This window comes from Pistacia vera, unplaced genomic scaffold, assembly GCF_008641045.1.
Source record: "Pistacia vera cultivar Batoury unplaced genomic scaffold, PisVer_v2 Contig228, whole genome shotgun sequence".
In the NCBI taxonomy this organism is placed as follows: Eukaryota; Viridiplantae; Streptophyta; class Magnoliopsida; order Sapindales; family Anacardiaceae; genus Pistacia; species Pistacia vera.
This window is the reverse complement of record NW_022196033.1, coordinates 909,483-931,384: the sequence shown is the minus strand read 5'-3', so window position 1 is coordinate 931,384 and position 21,902 is coordinate 909,483.

Below are 21,902 nucleotides of genomic sequence, written 5' to 3'. Positions count from 1 at the left end.
CTTCATAATTGCACAACTGCAATTTCACATTTTCACAGCTTCACATCTGCACTTTCATCCAGCTTCACATCTGCTCAACTACAAGCCAATTGAGACTAACACCTCACAACAATTTGATCACTTGCTAATTTTTGCTTCACAATAGCACAACTGCAATTTCACATCAGCACTTTCATACAGCTTCACATCTGCTCAACTACAATCTGCAATTTCACATTTTCACAACTTCACATTTGCACTTTTATACAGCTTCACATCAGCACTTTTATACAACTTCACATATGCTCAACTACAATTTCTTCACAACTGTAATTTCAGCTAATCAACTTAAAAGAAGTAGTTGCTGCTAACAATTCTAAGTTCAATGTCACAATGATCTCAACTAACACTATCAACTTCAGTTGCACAGTTTCATAAAAAAAAAAAATTGCAACTTCACAACTACAAAACAATAATTCCAACTTCATAGCAAAACTATAACTGCAACTTTACAACTTACACGGCAACTATAACTTTCACAGCTTAAGAACTCAACACAAGCAATCTTCATCTTCATAACTACAAGTCTTAATAAGCCAAAATTACTCAACCAAAGCAACTTGATCAACTAATGCTGCTTGTACCTTGATCAATAACATTAACATTCAATTTCTGCTTTAAAGTAAGAAATTGAGAAATGGACAAAGCTTTTGTTAAAATATCTGTAATTTGAAACTTGGAGGGAACATATTGAACTGCAAGTTTCTTGGCCAGAACTTGTTCACGGATATAATGTGCATCAATCTCAATGTGCTTTGTCCTGGCATGGAAAATTGGATTTATGCGAAGGCCCCTGCACTAACATTATCACACCAAACAACTGGAGATTTGTCAAATGTTAGACCCAATTTAGAAAATAAACTTTGTAACCAAGCTACTTTAGTAGCTGTTTGTGCCAATGCCCTGTATTCTGCTTTAGTGGATGATAAGACAACCACTTTATGTTTTTTGGAGCTCCATTGAATCAAATTAGGACCCAAAAATACACAATATCCACTGGTGGATTTCCTATTTGCAATGCTACTACCCCAATCTGCATCAGCATAACATTCTATGTTTAAACTAGTTGTTGGTCTAAAGAGCAAACCATGGCTGGCAGTACCTTTGAGATACCATAAAATTCTCTTACATACTTACCATTGCAAATCAATGGGAGCTTGAAGGAGTTGACTGAGTTTATTGACCGAAAAACTAATATCAGGTCTAGTAAGAAGCAAGTATTGCAAGGCTCATATGGTGCTTTGGAACAAACTAGGATTGTCAAACAGTATACTATCTTCAGGAAACAATTTAGTACCAAATGCCATGGGAGTGGAACAAGGATTGGCCTCAAGCATTTTGGTTTTAAGCAACAAATTAGTTGCATATTTGGTTTGTTTGAGATGAATCCCAGTTGCATTTCTAGTGACCTCAAGGTCAAGGAACTAATGTAAAGAACCAAGTGTTTTCAAGGCAAATTTGTCATTCAGCTCTTTCACCAATTGATGAACAAATCAATGTTCGATCCAGTAAGAAGAATATCATCAACATAGATCAAGACATATGTAACCTGATTATTTTCCTTATGCAGAAAGAGACTAGAATCAGATACTGAATTATGAAATCCTTTACTGATCAGAGCTACTTTTAACTTGTCAAACCAAGCTCTAGGAGCTTGTTTAAGGCCATACAAAACCTTATTCAGCTTGTAAACATGAGAAACTCTATGTTGATCAACAAAATCAGAAGGTTGTTCCATATATACAACTTCATTAAGCTCACCATTCAAGAAAGCATTATTAACATCGACCTGTTGTATATCCCAATTGTATGTGGTAGCAAGTGTAAGAATAATCATAATGGTTGAGGGTTTTATGACAAGACTAAAAGTCTCAAAATAATCCAATCCAGCAGTTTGTTGGAAACCCTTAGCAACTAATCTTGCTTTATACTTCTATAAGGTGCCATTAGCATGATATTTGACTCCAAAAACCCATTTATTTCCCATAACATGCATATCTGAAGTAAAGGGAGCAAGAGTCCAGGTATTATTAGCAATTAAAGCTTCATATTTAGTCTACATGACTTGTTTCCATTCTGGCAAACTAAGAGCTTCAGACACTAATGCTGGTTTAGTCACAGAAGAACTGACAGTTGTAAAAACTATAGGACAAGATGCTTTGCTCTTGTCATCATAGAGTGCACATTAAGAACAGCATCTGATGACTCAATTTTATCAGAGTACTAAGATGGACACATATCAACCTCAATAGGACAGATGGGAAAAACCTTGTCTGAAGGAATAGTTTGCGGTGATTGGAGAGATGTAGATGATGATGGATTAATGTTAGATGGAGTAGCAGCTGTAGAAGGTGCAGAAGAGAATGTTGGTGAGTGATGTAAAGATAATGTAGGTGGTAAGATAGGTTGATGTGTAGTAGAAGATGATGGTGAGTGACATGAAGATAATTAAGGTGATATGGCATATTGATTTTGGGATACAGGAACAATGTTATGCGAGAAAGGAAATGGAGAGGTTGTAGAAAAATTTTGCTTACCAGTTGTTGTAGAGAACTTAGGTATAGAGCACTTTATTATAGGATATGCAAGAGAGGCTATAGACAAAAAGGGTAAACTAGAAGACTAATTAGACTGATCAGAAAAACAAGAAGATTGATTTTGGTTTGAAGGCGAAAGTGTGGATAGTTTAGAATACTCAAAACCAGTGGAAAAAGGAAAATCAGACTCATTGAATTTACCACTAGGTGTAACAATGATTTTGCCATCAGGTGTGAGGCACTTATAGCCTTTGTGAACTAAACTATACCCTATAAAGACACATTTAGAGGAATGGAAACTAAATTTATGCTTATTGAAAATTCTAACAAAAGGAAAACATGCACAACCAAACACTTTGAGTGTTGAATAAATAGGAATAGTCTTAAACAACAACTGATAAGGAGACAAATGATTTGTTACAGGTGAAGGCATTCTATTAATGAGAAATGTAGTAGATTCAAAAGCAAGCCACCAAAAATCCAAGGGCATAGATGCATGAGCTAATAAAGTAAGTCGTGTTTCAACTATGTGCCTATGTTTTCTTTCACTACGACTATTTTGTTGATGCACATAGGAACAAGAATATTTGAATTGAATGCCTTTAGTGGTAAGATATGAAACAAGTCCCTTGTACTCACCACCTTGATCAGATTGAAGGCATTTCAATTTACAGTTAAAATGTCTTTTACCTAGATGATGGAATTTCACAAACATAGATTTGACCATTTTGCTGATGCACATAGGAACAAGAAAATTTGAATAGAATGCCTTCAGTGGTAAGCTATGGAACAAGTCCCTTGTACTCTCCACCTTGATCAGATTGAAGCATTTCAATTTACAGTTAAACTGTCTTTTAGCTAGATGATGGAATTTCACAAACATAAATTTGACTTCAGCCTTTGTCCTAAGAAGGCATAACCAAGTGAATCTACTGAAATCATCTATAAAGTGTACATAATACCTAAAACCTTCTGTGGAAACCAATGGCGTAGAACCCCATATATTACTATCAACAAGTTCAAGAGGTGCATTAGCTTTGGAATTTGAAGTAGGAAAGGTGTTTTGATACCTTCTGTGGAAACCAATGGAGTAAAACCCCATATGTCTCTATTAACAAGTTCAAGAGGTGCATTAGCTCTGGAATTTGAAGTAGGAAAGGTGTTTTGATGCATTTTCCCTAAATGGCAGGCATCACAAAAGGGAACTGGTAGCTTAGGTTTAGTGACCAGGGATTCATTTGATGTCATACTTGTTAAAATCTTTTGCAAGGCTGCTAAGTGTAGATGTCCTAAACTCATATGCCGTAGCATAGCATCATCATTGTGTTTATGAACAACATGAATAGATGGTAGTGGAACATTATTACTATCGGTGACAACTAAGGAGTTATCGAATGCAATTAAACTTTTATTAACACAAGATGAAATAGAGTTATCAGATGCAACTAAAGCTTTATTAACACAGGATGAAACAGAAACAACATTGTTTTTATTAATAGAGTAATAAGCAACAGTACAAGATGTAGTAGCATTCTACATACTATTTATTTTATCATTTAAACTATCATGTAGCGCTATAACAACATCTTTATTGATGTTACAAGTATGAGACTTAGATAAAGGTTTAGAGGCCAGGTTGACATTATAGGAACAATTTTGAGGTGAAATCGATGACTTTAAGCAAGAAGGTGAATATGAAGGTAATTTGGAGGAAAGATTCAGTTGCTATAAGCCTGCTCTAAGCTCTTGCAATAAAGTTGCTCTGGTGACTTTGTCCTTAACAACACATGAGTCAGTATTAAATTCAACTACAACATTGTTGTCCTTAGTAAATTTTGATATGCTAAGTAAGTTTTTGGTTATTCTAGGAACACAAAGAACATGTTTTAAATGTAAACACTTATTCTGCAAAGTACTAGGCAAAAAAGTAAAACCAATGTGTGTAATGTGAAGGAACTCACCACTGCCTACTTGGAGTTGATCTGATCATCATCGTCCTTGCTGATGTTTAACTGAGAGAGATAAGATGTAACATGGTCAGTTGCTCTTGAGTCCATGTACCAGATAGGATCCTGTGGAGTAGATGATGAAGATTTATAAACAGACAGGCCACTGTTTTGATTCACTGTAACAGGTTGAGCTCCAAGGTTAGATGAATTGGGAATATGACCATAATTAGTAATAGAGTTGGTATTCTGAACAATTTAAGCAACAAAATGAGCTTGAGATGGTACAGGGACATTTCCAGAATTGCCAAGATGAGAATATTTCTGTGGGAAGATAACATGTCCAAAGCCTTGCTGAGATGGAGCGAAAAAATTAGAAGAGCTGGATGCTTGACTAAAATTCTGATCTTGATGACTTAGTACATTGAACATACCATAACCTTGATGTGAATTACCAGGGTTAGTGTAGAAGCTCTGTGAACTAGTGGACTGCAAACTACCATTATTGTAAAAATTCTGATGACTAGTGCCTTGCATCTGTCCATTATAAGCTTAATTATACATGTGATAGCATTGAATGGCAATATGTCTAGTCTTATTTCAAACCTGACAAACAAGTTTACCTTTTCCATTTGACTTGCCTCTACCTCTTCCAAAGCTATTGAAATGAGTAGGTCTATAACTTCCAAAGTTGTTTCCAAAATTAGATCCAAAAACACTATTGATATCAAGATAACCTTGTTGACCAAATTGAGAACTAGACATGGATTGTCCTATCTGTCCAGTAGCAACAAGGTAGTTACCATGTAGTTTATGACTTCCTAATGTGTTTAAGGATGGATTAAGACTGTGAGACACATTAGCAAAACTAGAGGTGACATGCTGAGTATGATTACTAGGCACAGATGTGGAATTGGTATTTACTGTAGCTACACTGTGAGCTGAGCTATTATGAAAGTCTACTGAATTGAACTTGTCCAACCTGATTTCATACTTTTGCAAAGGAAATTGGGCTTCTTGCAAGGACACTGAGTCAATTCTAGATCAACATCGTCATATTTTGGACCTAGTCCATCTAAAATATGCTGGAGCAAATCTTCCTTAGAAATAATTTGTCCACTAGCTGACAAACTGTCAGAAATTCCTTTCATCTTTCTAACATATTCACTTATACTAATATTGTCTTTGCTAGTATTCTAAAGTAAATTCTTTAAATGTAAAGCCCTAGCTTTGAAGTCTGTAATGAATTCTTTTTCAAGAACAAACCAAATTTCAGTGGAATACCGACATTTGGAAACAGTTCTAAACATATTCTCAGAGATCGAGGCTAACAACCAACTCACAAGAAACTTATCAGTTCATTTCCACAGAGTGTAAGCTAGATTGATCTTTTCTTTAGAAAACAACTCAACATCTTGACCATCAGCAGTATCTTTAGAACTATCAGAATTGCTAGGGATTAAAGGAGCTGAACTAAACCTGTTAGATGATCTTCCAATTCGTGAGCTCCTATAGCAAAAAGTACTTGAGAGAGCCAGAATCTGTAATTGTCTAGAGTAAGCTTTAGATTAATAACTTGGAGACTAGAGGAAATAGCTGAGGAAGTGAGATTAAGAGAATTGTTGACAGAGTTGTGAAACATTTTGTCGATGTTGTTGGTTGAATTGGAGCTATCAGAGTTTTCCGCCATTGATGTTAGTCAATGATGCTCTGATACCATGTGAAGGTTATGGATTTGAGAGCAAAAATCAGAGAGGAAAGAAGAGAAAGAAACTTTCTTCTTGTATACTTGTATTTGAAAAGTGAACAGTGTTACAATTTATAAATAAAGTGTTCACAAAAGTCAGCTTTAATAGCTGATTATTAGAACACAAAAATGATGGCACTTTAAGCTTTCTAAAAACGTCACTGTTTGTCTAACACACTCGAATACATAATCCAATGACAAGGCAAAGAAAGCAGCATCAGCTGGAGATTTTAATAGCAATGTTCCTAATATGATGGAATATACATTGGGTGATGTAGAGGTAGTAACCAATGGGTTTTCAATTGAAAATAAGCTTGGAGATGGTGGATATGGCCCTGTTTGCAAGGTACCTGTGGTTACGCTATTTATCATTAATTTGAGAACAATTTTGTGGTGCTTAACTTATTTTAGTCTTTAAGTTAATATGTTTTAGCTTTTATCTATTAATAGTTATCAACCAACTAGAGTGTTTTTTGTTGGGGAATACTTCCGGATGGACAGGTAATAGCAGTTAAGAAACTTCAAAAAACATTCACTCAAGGATTTGAGGAATTCAAGAATGAGGATATGCTCACTGCCAAGCTCCAACATGTAAATCCTGTATGAGTTTTGGGTTTTTGTATTGATGGAGAAGAACAGATAATCATCAACAAATACATGCAAAACAAAAGCTTAGACTCTTACCTGTTCGGTCATAATTTTATTTTTAATTTTTGTACACTAACTTGCAATTTTTTTTCTTTTGTACTAATCTAGAGTGGCCGATACATTATTGATGATTAATTTATGATGAAATTTGGTGCAGACCCCATTAGATTATTAGTTTTGGATTGGAAAAAGTGTGTGTACATCATTGAAGGAGTTATTCAAGGGCTTTTATATCTCCAAGAATACTCAAGGTTGACTCTTGTTCATCTATATTTAAAAGTTAACAATGTCCTGTAAGATGCAGAAATGAAACCCAAAATATCATATTTTGGAATGCCTAGAATATTTGCAAAAGATGATCTTGAAGCAAACACAAATCGTGTTTTTGGAACACCGTAAGTGTTTTACTATTAATGCTATATAATTTTCAAGATTTTGCTTGTTTTGTATATCCTGAGTCAGCTACTCACGGTTTGTAATAATCCAATACAGTGGTTGCTCAACTAAATCCGATGTTTATAGTTTTGGAATTCTACTTCTACAAATCATCAGTGGCAAAAGGATTCCTCTTTTATATGGTCTGAATGAAAGGCTGAGTCTTCCTCACTATGTAAGTTTTCTTTAATAATTCATTTAAAGGATATGTGGATCAAAATATTAGCATTAGAAAAAGTTAAATAATTCCAAATAATTTGATTAATTTCAGGCATACAAGTTGTGGAATGATGGTAAAGGCATGGAGTTTATGGATGAGTCATTGGACGATACATATTCGTCCTATAAATTAATGAGATGCTTGCAAATCGCTCTGTTATGTGTCTAGAAAAATAAAGTTGATCGACCATCTATGTTGGAAATTTTAACAATGCTGAAAAATGAAAAAACAGATATCATGATTCCAAAGAAGCCTACTTTCTTGAAACAAAGTGAACAAGATAAATCTATAATGCAGTTGGAAGATTATTCAGGGAGCACTCTCTTAATTAATGATGTAACAATTTCAGATCTGGTACCGAGAGAAATTTTATTATGTAGCTTTTGAGATTGGTAATGTGTGTATCCTGGACTTCTAGTAAGCTAGATGAGTTTAATTTGGTGTAGTTTTGGATTACCCATTTTATCAATCAATGTTCAAGCAACATATGTTTAATGAAATCACTTAGAACATCATTGTTCCTCTAAATTGTCAAATACCATTATCAGTGAAATAGAAAGCACATTACTTGGGAAAATGTTTAAAAGCAAAACTTCAATGGAGGGCTTGAAAGCTCATTCCATGAAATATGAACTTTGTTGGAGTTGTCAACTACTTTAGCATTAATGGGTAACGCAGACGCACTCGGGGCTTAGGAATAGGAATCCTTGTAAACCTAGGTTTAGTCTCTTAAACCTAGTATGTAAACATACTTTTCTCTTATTATGGGTGTGATAGCAAATCATAGGGCAATTCATTCATTGTAAATGAGAGAGGTGAGACATATTGCAATAATATTGACTGAGCTGGACATAGCCCACATTGGGTGAACCAGGGTAAATCGCGTGTGTTATTTTCTTTGTTTACTGTTTGATTTGTTTTACTGTTATATTTTGTTCCTGTTGTTGTCTCTATTTCGTTCAATTGGTATCAGAGCCAAGTTTTGTTAGATTGTGATTTAGAGATGGCAGGATCAAAGGTTGAGCCGACAGTCGGGACTGCCATTGTTACGTGAAATGTCTGGAACTGCATTGTCAAATACACCTGGGTCTAAACCTACAACGCCACCTGAAGGAGAATTATCAACGACTGATCGTGCCGCACTTGCTAAATGAGGCAAGATGGATCAGAAATCCAGAGGTTTGATTCACATCTGTCTTAAGGACTCTGTTCTAACAAATGTGATGGATTAGGATACGGCTAAAGGTTTATGGCAGAAGCTGGAAAATATGTATCTGAGTAAGTCTTTGGTGAACATGCTGTTTCATCACAAGAAACTCTACAATCTCCGTATGCATGATGGGGATTCTCTTACTACACATCTGGATGAGTTTAACACTTTGGTGAATCAACTGCTGGCTGTGGATGTACAACTCACCGAATCTGAGAAAGTGGTAACATTGTTATGCTCGCTGCCTGATACGTGGGACAACTTGATTGTTGAGATTGGTGGTGGAGGATTGACACAGATGTCATAGGAATCTGTATGTTCTAAATTGTTGGCAGAGGATATGCGACGAAGAGTTTCAGAGGGTTCGTCTAGGGATGCTTTAACTGATAGGAGACGAAACCTTGATAGGAATTCTAATAAGTCTGGCGATAGGGGAAAGTCGCGAGGTAGATCTAAGAGCAAGGATAAAAGTAAAATTAAATGCTGGAGATGTCAGGAATTTGGGCATTTTAAGAAAGAGTTCAGAAACAAACCAGTGAAGGGGAAGGAAGCTGAAACTTTGTACAAATGAGAATCAAATGGTGATATGTATGTGGCTGCTGTATGTATGGCTGGATCAGACCAATCAGTCTGGTATGTTTATACTGGTGCATCATTCCATATGACACCTACAAGGAATGGTTTTGTGAGTATGAGATATACAATGGAGGAAACGTTCTGTTAGGAGATGATACTGATGTGAAGATTATTGGCCGTGGGAAAATCAGGCTGAGGTTGCATGATGGTTCAGTGAGGACGCTCCCTGAAGTGATGCACATCCCTGGTATGAGTAGAAATTTGCTTTCTGTTGGAACAATGGTTGACACAGGTATAGTATTCAATTGTGATAGAACATCTTGTAAGATGACTCGGGGATCTATGGTTATTACACGAGGAGTTCGACATGGTACACTATACAGGCTACATGCATCAGTTGTAAGAAATTCCTCTTTGGGTGGTTATGTTTCAGAAAAGGAGGCTGAAAAAGAAATTGATTCTGCAAAATTGTGGCATCAGTGAATGGGGCACATTGGAGAGACGACTTTGTCTACTTTAGTGACTCAGACTATGGCTGAAGGTATTCCTAACTGTTCCATGAGTTTTGGGTTTTATGAGGAATGTTTACAAGGCAAGCAGAATCGGGTTAGTTTTCAATCAACAGGCACGAGAGCAACAAAAATATTGGAGTTAATTCATAGTGACGTTTTTGGGCCCACTCCAGTGGAATCAGTTGGTAAATCCAGGTATTATGTATCTTTCATTGATGATTTTTCTAGATACTGTTGGGTTTATTTCATGCGCAGCAAGTCTGAGGCTTTTGAGAAATTTCAGGAATTTAAAGCCTTAGTTGAGAATCAGTTTGACAGGAAGATTAAAGCTTTGTGAACTAATAATGGCAGTGAGTTTTGCTCTAGTAAGTTTGCGCAATTTTGTGCGACACACGGAATTGCAAGGCAGAAAACTACACCTTATACGCCTCAGCAAAATGGAGTGGCTGAATGTCTCAATCGGTCACTATTAGAGAAGGCTAGATGCATGCTGAATACGACAGATTTGGGGTCTGAATTTTGGGCTGAAGCTACTGCAATGGCTTATTATTTGAAGAATTGGTCTCCCACTTCTTCTGTTAAAGACATGACGCCGTATGAAGCTTTGTATGGTAAGAAACCTAATCTGTCTTTTATTCGAGTTTTTGGTTATGATGCGTATGTGCATGTGCCAAAGGAGAAGAGAAGCAAACTTGACAGTAAATCTGAGAAGTGCGAGTTTATGGGGTTCAAGGATGGCATCAAGGGATACAAGCTGTGGAATCCTATGAGTAGAAGCATTATCTACAGTAGAGATGTAATCTTTAGAGAGGTAAAACAACGTGTGGGAACTCTTGAAGATCTTGAGCAGTCAAAGAAAATTCAGTTTGATGTGACTACAGTAGAGCAAGAGGAAGAGATGACTCCAAATGTTGCTGCAGAGACTGAAAATTTAGAGTCTATAGAATCTGACCATGAAGATAAACTTGATAGTGTGGCTGATGAGGGTTCTATGGATGATTCAGAGGATGATTTTGATGATGAAGCTGTGGTGCCATCAACTTTGAGGAGATCTACAAGAGTTAGAAAGGCACCAGTTCGTTTCTCTCTAAGTGCCTTGAGTGGATTACATGCTTTGAATGTGATTGGTGATGAACCTAGGAATGTAAATGAAGCAAGAGCCATGGAAGATACAAATCTGTGGGAGGTTGCGATGAATGATAAGATGCAGTCACTCGACAAGAATAGTACATGGATCCTATGTAAATTGCCTAAGGATAGAAAGACAATTGGTTGGAAGTGGGTGTTCAAAAGAAAGTTGCAGGTAGATGGGACAATTGCAAAGTATAAGGCAAGGCTCGTTGCAAAGGGATTCTCGCAGATTGAGGGTGTTGATTATGGTGAGATTTTCTCTCATGTGGCCAAGTTAACATCAATTAGGTATGTTCTATCTATTGCTGCTAAGTATGATCTTGGAATTGAGCAACTTGATGTAAAGATGGCATTCTTACATGGAGATTTAGAGGAGGAAATTTACATGAGGCAACCTGAGGGGTTTGTATGTAAAAGGAAGGAAGACTCGGTGTGTAGGTCAAGGAAGTCTCTGTATGGGCTTAAACAATCACCAAGGATGTGGTACCAAAAGTTCGACTCCTATGTTTTTCAGCATGGTTTTAGCCGCAGCAACGTGGATCACTGTGTGTACGTAAAAAGGTTAGAAAATGTCTTTGTTATTTTAACCTTATATGTAGATGATATGTTGCTGATAGGGAATAGCAAGGAGTTGATAAATTCTGTGAAGGGTTTGTTGGCTGTACAATTTGACATGAAGGATCTTGGGGCTGCAAATTTTATTTCGGGTATGCAAATTACTAGAGACCGTCAGAGTTGTAAATTGTGGTTAGGGTAGAGAAAGTACATCGAGGAGGTGTTGAAGAAATTTAACATGGTAGACTACAAACCTGTGAAGACTCTTATGACTTTGGGAGTGAAATTGTCTACTGATCAGTGTCCTAAGTCTGAGGAAGATGCTGAAGAAATGACACATGTGCCGTATGTGAGTGCTGTAGGTAGTTTGATGTATGCCATGGTGTGCACGTGACCTAATATTTGTAACAACTGCTGAAAACTAGTACAATGCATGCATAATAACAATAGAACATTGGGCCCAAAACCTTCTTTTCATTATAGGTCATATGTCTTTTATACACAAAAAGTATTGTTTACAAAAAAATTCATTGTAAAGACAAAAACAGGGGAAACAGTGTAGCTATTGCTCCTCGCTTGCCGACGCCTCTCCGACTGCATCAACACCTAGATCCTGCATCCACAAAGGAAAAATAACGGGGTGAGCACAAAGTAATGCTCAGTAAGTAAAACCCTCTATCTGTGTGTCCCCGTATGTATGACACTTAATTCTTTCCTTATACTATTTTTGATTCTATTTCTGTTTCTACTAACATCATGGCCTCATCTTACCGGAGGTACGGCCGGATGGCGTTCACACAGCACCATCTCACTCTCCATGACTATCGGGTGGAATTCACACAGTACCAACCCGTTCTTAGTGACTACCGAGTGGGGATCACAAAGCACCAACTCGGTTTTCCTAACTATCGGGTGGAGACCACCTAGCACCTACCCGTTTCTCATGACTTTTGGGTAACGATCACCAAGCATTAACCCGTCTCTAGTCACTGTCGGGTGATGGTCACAAAGCATCAACCCACTATCTAAAACTAACCGGTGGTGGTCACAAAGCATCCACCCGTTTCTACTACTCATCGGGTGATGATCACAAGCATCGACCCATCTCTAGGGCTATTCGAGTGGTGATCACAAACATCAACCGATTCCCATAACTGTCGGGTGATGATCCAAAGCATCAACCCATCTTACTACTCTCTAATTCACTCTATTCTAGCATTTTTCATTCTCTCTACCCTTAGAGTAGTTGCATCCACCAAGCTCTCTACTCATAGGGTAATTCATACACAAGTTTCTACACTTTCTTGGGTCACTTTCCAATGCACATTAGTGCCTATGGATGGTTCTCTCAACCAATGCACTTATGAAATGCCACATGCAATGTTGCAAGAATTAAGGTTCACTACTCATACTCAAACCTCTATTAGGCATTTCATCAAACAACTCAAGTGCACTATAAAAACTCTACTATAGCAATGATTCTAAAACTTTTCTAACCATCCAAAATGGGGAGGAACCCTTCACATAACCAAAAACCTGTCAAATAAAACACTTCCAAAAGGGGATCCACATACCCCTTCAATTCCATCTCAAACTACCTTTCCAACCCAACAACTCATTTCTCATTTTGCAAGATATAACAATCACAAGGCATAGGAATCTCTATTTAACCTCCATACATGGCATATCACATGTATACCATACATACATCATTTCTAACAAAACCCTAATCAAGAAAATTCTTAAATCTCAACTTGCGTTGGGATTTACTTACCTGTTTAGGAGGGACTTCACCAACTCTTCCTTTCACTTGGTTTGCTTGACTTTTCCTCTACTCTAACCAAAAGAACAAAAACCCTCAAACTTCAATATAAACTAAAACTCACAAATTTCACAACTTAAGTAAGAATCCTTACCTTAGGAGTCTTAGGTTGATTTCTCCCCAAATCACTTCCAAACCCCTTGGAATTCCTTGATCAAAGAAGAGAATAACAAAAGTGGGTGGTTTGAGAAGAATGAGAGGTTTGCTAACTCTTAATTCCTTTTAATGAAATTTATACCCAAGCATTCCCATTTTGCCCTTACTCCTTTGGGAATTCCATCTATATCCTTTGATTCATTACAAACTCACCCCCATATCAACATATTCTCCATGAAAAATCCTTACAATTTACTCCCCACTTTTCCGCTAATTAGGGGTAAAGGTCAAATTGACCTTAGGGAAGAAAATATCTAAAACTTACAAACATTTTAATCGGCCTGTCGCCGCGCGAAGAAACTTCTGTCGCCGCGGCGAAGCTGTCCAGAGAGTTTCCCCGTGGTTCAACCCATCTTCGCCCCGGCGAAGATTCTTCTTCGCCCCGGCGAAGCTTGGCACACTGAACTTCTTCTTTTCAACCAATTTCAGGGCAGCATTCAACACAACACTCAATCAAACAATATTACCAAACCAACTCAAATGAGAGCGAAAGAAAAACATACTATGTACCTCAGCTGGGGCGTTACAATTCTTCCCCCCTTAAAAGAATTTCGTCCCCGAAATTCATGCAAATAACTCTGGGAAACGATTCTGCATGTCCCGCTCTACTTCCCAAGTGGCCTCTTCCACTTTGTGATTCCCCCAAGGACCTTCACTAATGGAACACTCTTGTTCCGAAGTTCTTTAACCCTTCGATCTAAAATCTAACTGGACTTTCTCATATACTAGATTCTTTGTTACTTCAACGTCCTCTACGCTCAGGATGTGGAGGGGATCACTTACATATTTCCGTAGCATCGAGACATGAAAGACATCATGCACCCTGTCCATGCTAGGTGGTAGTGCCAATCTGTAGGCCACCTTCCTACTCTCGTTGCAAGACCTCAAAAGGACCTACATACCTCGGTGCTAACTTCCCTTTGCTTCCGAAGCGCATTACGCTTGTAGGAGGAAACTTTCAGAAACACTTTGTCGCCCACTTGGAATTCCACCTCTTCCTCTTCAAGTCGGCATAACTCTTCTGTCGATCTTGGGCTTGTTCATTCTATTTCGGATTAACTTCACATCTTCTATTGGTTTCTGAGTCATCTCTGGCCCAAGAGCGGTACTCAACTCATCCTTTCACCTACTTCATCCCAATGAAGCGGAACCTACACCGTCTACCATCAAAGCCTCGTAAGGCGCCATTCTAATTGTAGACTGATAACTGTTGTTGTAGGCAAATTCCACTAAGGGTAACATCTCTGCCAGGATACTCTGTAATCCATGCAACAGGCCCTCAACATATCCTCGAGCACCTGATTCTTCTCTCGGTTTGGCCATCTGTCTGAGGATGTGAGCAGTAGAATGCTAAACGGTACCCAAACTCCTCTGTAAACTTGTCCAGAAGGCTGAAACAAATCTGGAATCTCTATCTGATACTATAGTCTTGGGCACACCATCAATCTACTATCTCCTTGAGGTAAACCTGAGCCAACTAATCTGTAGTGGTACTTTCCTTTACTGGAAGAAAATGGGCTGACTTGGTTAACCTATCTACAATCACCCATATAGCATTACACCCTTTCTACACTCTGGGAAGACCCTGATAAAATCCATTGAATGCTCTCCCATTTCCACTCTGGAAACTCAATGGTTAAGCAACCCTGAAGGCCGTTGATGTTCTGCTTTCACCTGCTGACAAGTTAGACATTAGCCACACTCTGCAATGTCTTTCTTCATACCTGACCACCAATAGCCTTTCTTTACATCCTGAACATCTTGGTTATCTCCGGATGAGCGGTGTACTGTGTCATGAGCCTCCATAGAATTTTCTGTTTCAACTCCTCATTTGGAGGAATGCACAACTGATTTCTGAAATAGAGGACACCATCTCTCACAAAGAACTCTGCTGTCTTGCCTTCACGCGCTTGCTGAACTGTTGTCTGACACCACTCATCAGCCATTTGCTCTTCTCTAATTTCCTCTAGTAAGAAGACTGTACCTTTAGGCTGGCAACTCTCCGGAACCACTTCAATCTGCTCCTTAGACAATTCTTCTATTAACTCTTTCGCTTGGTAAGCCGGAAACATGGGCTTTTCTACTCAAGGCATCGGCTACTACATTGGCTTTCCCTGGTTGGTACTTAATCTCACAATCAAATCCTTAACCATTCTAACCACCTCCTTTGCCTCATATTCAATCCTTTTGAGTGAAGAAGTACTTAAAACTCTTATGATCGGTGTAGATATTACTCTTCACACCATAAGGATGTGCCTCCAAATCTTTAAAGCAAAGACCATGACGCTAATTCTAAGTCATGCGTAGGGTATCTGGTCTCGTACTCTTTCAATTGACGAGAAGCATAAGCTTAACCCTACCTAACTGCATCAGCACGGCGCCAAGTCCCTGCAAGAGGCGCTGTATAAATGTCATAATCTACACCCTCCTCGGTAACACTAGCACAGGAGCTGATGTTAACCTCTTCTCAACTCTTGAAAGCTTTCTTCACATGCTGCTAACCAGACAAAAGGAGTTTTCTGTTTGGTAAGAGCTGTCAACGGTTTGGCCAATTGGGCAATCCTGCTACAAATTGCCGTAGTAACCTGCTAAGCCTAGAAAACTCCTGATTCTTTCACTGTTCTCAGCTTCTCCATTCCAGATTGCCGCACTTTACTCGGATCTACCAAAATCCCTTCCTTCAACACGGTATGACCCAGGAATATCACTTGGTTCGCCAAATTTCACACTTAGAAAATTTAGCACACAACTTCTTTTCTCTCAGCCGTTGCAATACTATCTCAAGTGTTTCTCATGTTCTTCTCTTGACTGAGTAAATCAGAATGTCGTCTGAAGACAACAATGAACTGATCCAAATACTCAGGAATACCCTGTTCATCAAGTCCATAAAAACTGCTGGGGCATTCAACCAAAAGGCATCACTACAAATCATAATGCCCATATCTTGTACGAAAGGCAGTCCTTAGCCACATCTTGCCCAACCACTCTTACCGATGATACCCGGACCTCAAATCAATTTTGGAGAACAATGCCGCTCCTTTCAACTGATCAAAAGGTCATCTATCTAGGGTAGTGGGTACTTATTCTTCACTGTAACTTTATTCAACTCCCTATAATCATACCACTCCTTAGTGATCCATCCTTCTTTTTCACAAACGATCGGAGCTCCCCAAAGAGAATGACTTGGTCGGATAAAGCCTTCCTAAAAGCTCTTGGAGTTGCTTCTTTAATTCTTGGAGCTCAGCCGGGGCCATTCGATAAGGGGCTTTAGTTATTGGTCTGTCCCTGGTGCTAGTTCGATACTAAATTCTACCTCCCTCTCTGGAGGCAAACCCGTAACTCTTCCGGAAACACTCTAGAAAGTCTCGAACTACTGGCACCCTCTGATCTAACCGTGGGACATCACCACTCTGCACTACATGGGCAATATATCCCGACCACCCCTTTCTCAACATCTTCCTGGCTTCACACATCAATCAATGCTCACTGATAGCCTTCTCCAAAACTAAACTTATCTCCACTATCGAGGTTAACCTCGCCTTCTCTTCCACAGTCAACTACTCCATATCTCCCTAGGAAGTCCATGCCCAGAATCACATCAAAGTCGGGCATATCGAAACTATTAAGTCAACTATTAACTCTCTACCCTGGATCACTAAGGACTCTCTTAACAAAATCTCTTGAGTCCACACACTAACCCCATCGGGTAGCTCTATCTTAATGGGTTGAGTCGCTCTAGTAGGTTTCAAACCTATCTCTCAAGCATCCCATAAGATATGAACGAATGAGTAGCGCTTGAGTCATTAAGCATATAAAGGGACTGAATGAAATAATAACTGACTAGTAACGGCTGATGACTGGCCTCTGCTTCCCCTTGTGCCACAGTAAAAACTCTGGCATTCACAGTACCTCCTGAACTCTGAGTGGTTGGTGGAAGAGGATCTTACAATCTCTCATCATGTCCCGGGCTGTCGGCACCTATAACACACTCTCTGATCCCTCAGACATTCTCCCGGGTGATTCCTCCCACTTTAGGGCAAGGAGAAACCCTTCCGTCCGAGGTCGCTATTCTTCCACTCTTTTCTATTCTGTCTATACTGAAACTTCTTCTTGATTCTTCATGTCTTTACCTTTCACACCCTCATGTTTCTCTCTCTGAGGAGCGAAGGGTAGCTCCTGCGGTCCTCCTGTCGAGGATCCTACGGGGAAGATTTTATTCTCAAAAATCACGGCCTTCATCGCCCGCCTCAAAGCCTCACTATAATTTCGAGGAGGGTTGGAGCTTGTCATTATATCCCGGCTATCTCCGGTCAATCCATGCACAAACTTATCCCTTCTCAAAGCCGGAGTGCTAACTATTCCTGGTGCAAACCTGGCAAGAGTTGAATTTCACCGAGTACTCTTTCACTGCGCTAGTCCCTGCTGTAAACTGATAAATTCTTGGACCTTCTCATGAACATGGTCCTCTGTTCTATACTCGGCCTCAAACTCTTGCCTGAACTCTTCCCACGTCATTACTTCACTTCGTGATTCTTCCATTAATTCCCACAAATTCGCATCACCCCGAAATAGGAAACTCGCATACCGGATCTTCTCCCGGTCTGACATGGGAAATAACCTGTGGCTCGTTCTACTGACCCAAGCCACTCTCCGCTATTACTGGATCTTAGTACCCTTAAACTCTGAGGTTGATGTCACTAGAAAGACCGTAAATCGGTTCAACTCTACTCTGTACTGGGGGAGGTACCGGTTGTCCTCTTTCGACATGTGTAACTGGCGGTACCTGTACGGGGTACAACTCTCTCCTGCGTTTCTGCCATAACTTGCTGTATAATTCCCCGGATTCTAGCTTCATCCAAGGGAGAGGGCGTAGACTCTGGTGGGTTAGAAGTTCTCCTTCATTCACCACACCCTTACCGCGATTTCGATAACTACGCCTCATCTACAAAATAATCACACTAATGAACCAAGAAACAATTACTGTAAGGAAAGAATTACTCACACAGTCGGTTATAGGACGTCGGGGCGATGAGAATAGTATACTGTTCAATCCCAAAATCTTTGCTCTGATACAAAAAATGTAACAACTGCTAAAACTATACAATGCATGCATAATACAATAGAAAATTGGGCCCAAAACCTTTTTTTCATATAGGTCATATGTCTTTTATACACAAAAAGTATTGTTTACAAAAAAATTCATTGTAAAGACAAAAACAGGGAAACAGTGTAGCTATTGCTCCTCGCTTGCCGACGCCTCTCCGACTGCATAAACACCTAGATCCTGCATCCACAAAGGAAAAATAACGGGGTGAGCACAAAGTAATGCTCAGTAAGTAAAACCCTCTATCTGTGTGTCCCCGTATGTATGACACTTAATTCTTTCCTTATACTATTTCTGATTATATTTCGTTTTCTACTAACACCATGGCCTCATCTTACCGGAGGTACGGCCATGGCGTTCACACAGCACCATCTCACTCTCCATGTATCGGTGGAATTCACACAGTACCAACCCGTTCTTAGTGACTACCGAGTGGGGATCACAAAGCACCAACCGGTTTTCCTAACTATCGGGTGAGACCACCTACACCTACCCGTTTCTCATGACTTTTGGGTAACGATCACCAAGCATTACCCGTCTCTAGTCACTGTCGTGATGGTCACAAAGCATCAACCCACTTCACTAATGTTCGGGTGATGATCACAAACATCAACCCACTTATCTAATAACTAACCGGGTGGTGGTCAAAGCATCCACCCGTTTCTACTACTCATCGGGTGACGTCACAAAGCCTAACCCGATTCCCATAACTGTCGGGTGATGATCAAAGCATCAACCCTCTATCTACTCTTCTAATTCACTCTATTCTAGCATTTTTCATCTCTCTACCCTTAGAGTAGTTGCATCCACCAAGCTCTCTCCTCATAGGGTAATTGCATACACAAGTTTCCTACACTTTCTTGGGTCACTTTCCAATGCACAATTAGTGCCTATGATGGTTCATCTCCACCAATGCACTTATGAAATGCCACCATGCAATGTTGCAAGAATTAAGGTTCACTACTCATACTCAAACCTCTATTAGGCATTTCATCAAACAACTCAAGTGCACTATAAAACTCTACTATAGCAATGATTCTAAAACTTTTCTAACACACATCCAAAATGGGGAGGAACCCCCATAACCACAAAACCTGTCAAATAAAACACTTCCAAAAGGGATCCACAATACCCCTTCAATTCCATCTCAAACTACCTTTCCAACCCAACAACTCATTTCTCATATTTGCAAGATATAAACAATCACAAGGCATAGGAATCTCTATTTAACCTCCATACATGGCATATCACATGTATATCACATACATACATCATTTCTAACAAAACCCTAATCAAGAAAAATTCTTAAATCTCAACTTGGGTTGGGATTTACTTACCTTGTTATGGAGGGACTTCACCAACTTCTTTCACTTGTTTGCTTGACTTTTCCCTACTCTTAACCAAAAGAACAAAACCCTCAAACTTCAATATAAACTAAAACTCACAAATTTCACAACTTAAGTAAGAATCCTTACCTTAGGAAGTCTTAGTTATTTTCTACCTCAAATCACTCCAAAACCCCTTGGAATTCCTTGATCAAAAGAAAGAGAAGTTGGGAGGAGCAAGAATGGAGAGTTGCTGTTTTGAGAAGAAGAATGAGAGGTTTGCTACCTCTAATTCCTTTTAATGAAATTTATACCCAAGCATTCCCATTTTGCCCTTACTCTTCTTTGGAATTCCATCTATATCCTTTGATTCATTACAAACTCACCCCCATATCAACATATTCTCCGAAAAATCCTTACATTTACTCCCCACTTTTCCTGCTAATTAGGGGTAGAAAGGTCAAATTGCCCTTAGGGAAGAAAATATCTAAAACTTAACAAACATTTTAATCGGCCTTGTCGCTGAGGCGAAGAAACTTCTGTCGCCGCCGAACTGTCCAGAGAGTTTCCCCGTGGTTTCAACCCATCTTCGCCGCGGCGAAGCTTGGCACACTGAACTTCTTCTATTTCAACCAATTTCAGGGCAAGCATTCAACACAACACTCAATCAAACAATATTACCAAAACCAACTCAAATGAGAGCGAAAGAAAAACAATAACTACGTACCTCAGCTGGGCGTTACATATTGCACAAGCAGTGGGAGTTTTAAGTCGCTTTATGTCAAATCCTGGAAGGACATTGGATTGCTGTAAAGAGGGTTCTTATATCTACGTGGGACCTCGGATTTACATTATGTTATGGAGCATGGCTACTAGGGATGAGTAGATGTGATAGGTTTTGTGGATGCTGATTGGGGAGGTGATCTCGATAGTAGGCGTTCCACAAGTGGGTATGTATTCTCTTATTTGGTGCTGCTGTTTGTTGGATGAGTACAAGGCAAAGTACTATGGTTTTGTCATCGACTGAGGCAGAATACTGCATTGACACATGCTAGCAAGGAGCTATGTGCTTCGAAGATTGATTTAGAGCTTGGTTTCAAGCTTGATGCTGTGAAGATTGGGTGTGACAATCAAGGGGCTATTTACTTAGCCAGAATCCTGCCCTTCATTCGCGATCAAAACCATTGACATACAATACCATTTCATCAGGCAAAAGGTGGAGGAAAAATTAGTGTTGTTAGAGAAGGTTGATACACTTGTTAATGCTGCAGATTTTCTTACCAAGGCTGTGAGCTTAGCAAAGTTTACATGGTGTGTTGATGAGGTAGGCCTTCATTGTGTGAATTATTCGCCAAGTGGGAGAATGTTGGAGTTGTCGACTACTTCAGCATTAATGGGTAAGACAGACGCACTAGAGGGTCCCGTTGCCCGGTGAGTGGGCGGGGGTCACGGGGGCAGCGCCCCCGAGCCTGTAGGTGGTTTTGGACTTTTCCATGTATAACCGCTATAGGATTTCTTTTAAGTTACTAATTCCTTATTGGATTGGGCTTAGGAATAGGAATCCTTATAAAACTAGGTTTAGTGTCTTAAACCTAGTATATAAACATATTTTTCTCTTGTTATGGGTGTGATAGCAAATCATAGGGCAATTTATTCATTGTAAACGAGAGAGGTGAGGCATATTGCAATAATATTGACTGAGCTGGACGTGGCCCACATTGGGTGAACCAGGGTAAATCGTGCGTGTTATTTTCTTTGTTTACTGTTTGATTTGTTTTACTATTATATTTTGTTCCTGTTGTTGTCTCTATTTCGTTCAAACTTGTTAATTCTTTCACCAGGGAAAGAATCTCTTTATCTGTCTACAACATATATATTATCCTTAATTCCTTCCGGTTCAACTTCAGTAGGGTTCCAATATTAAAATTCACACTGATAC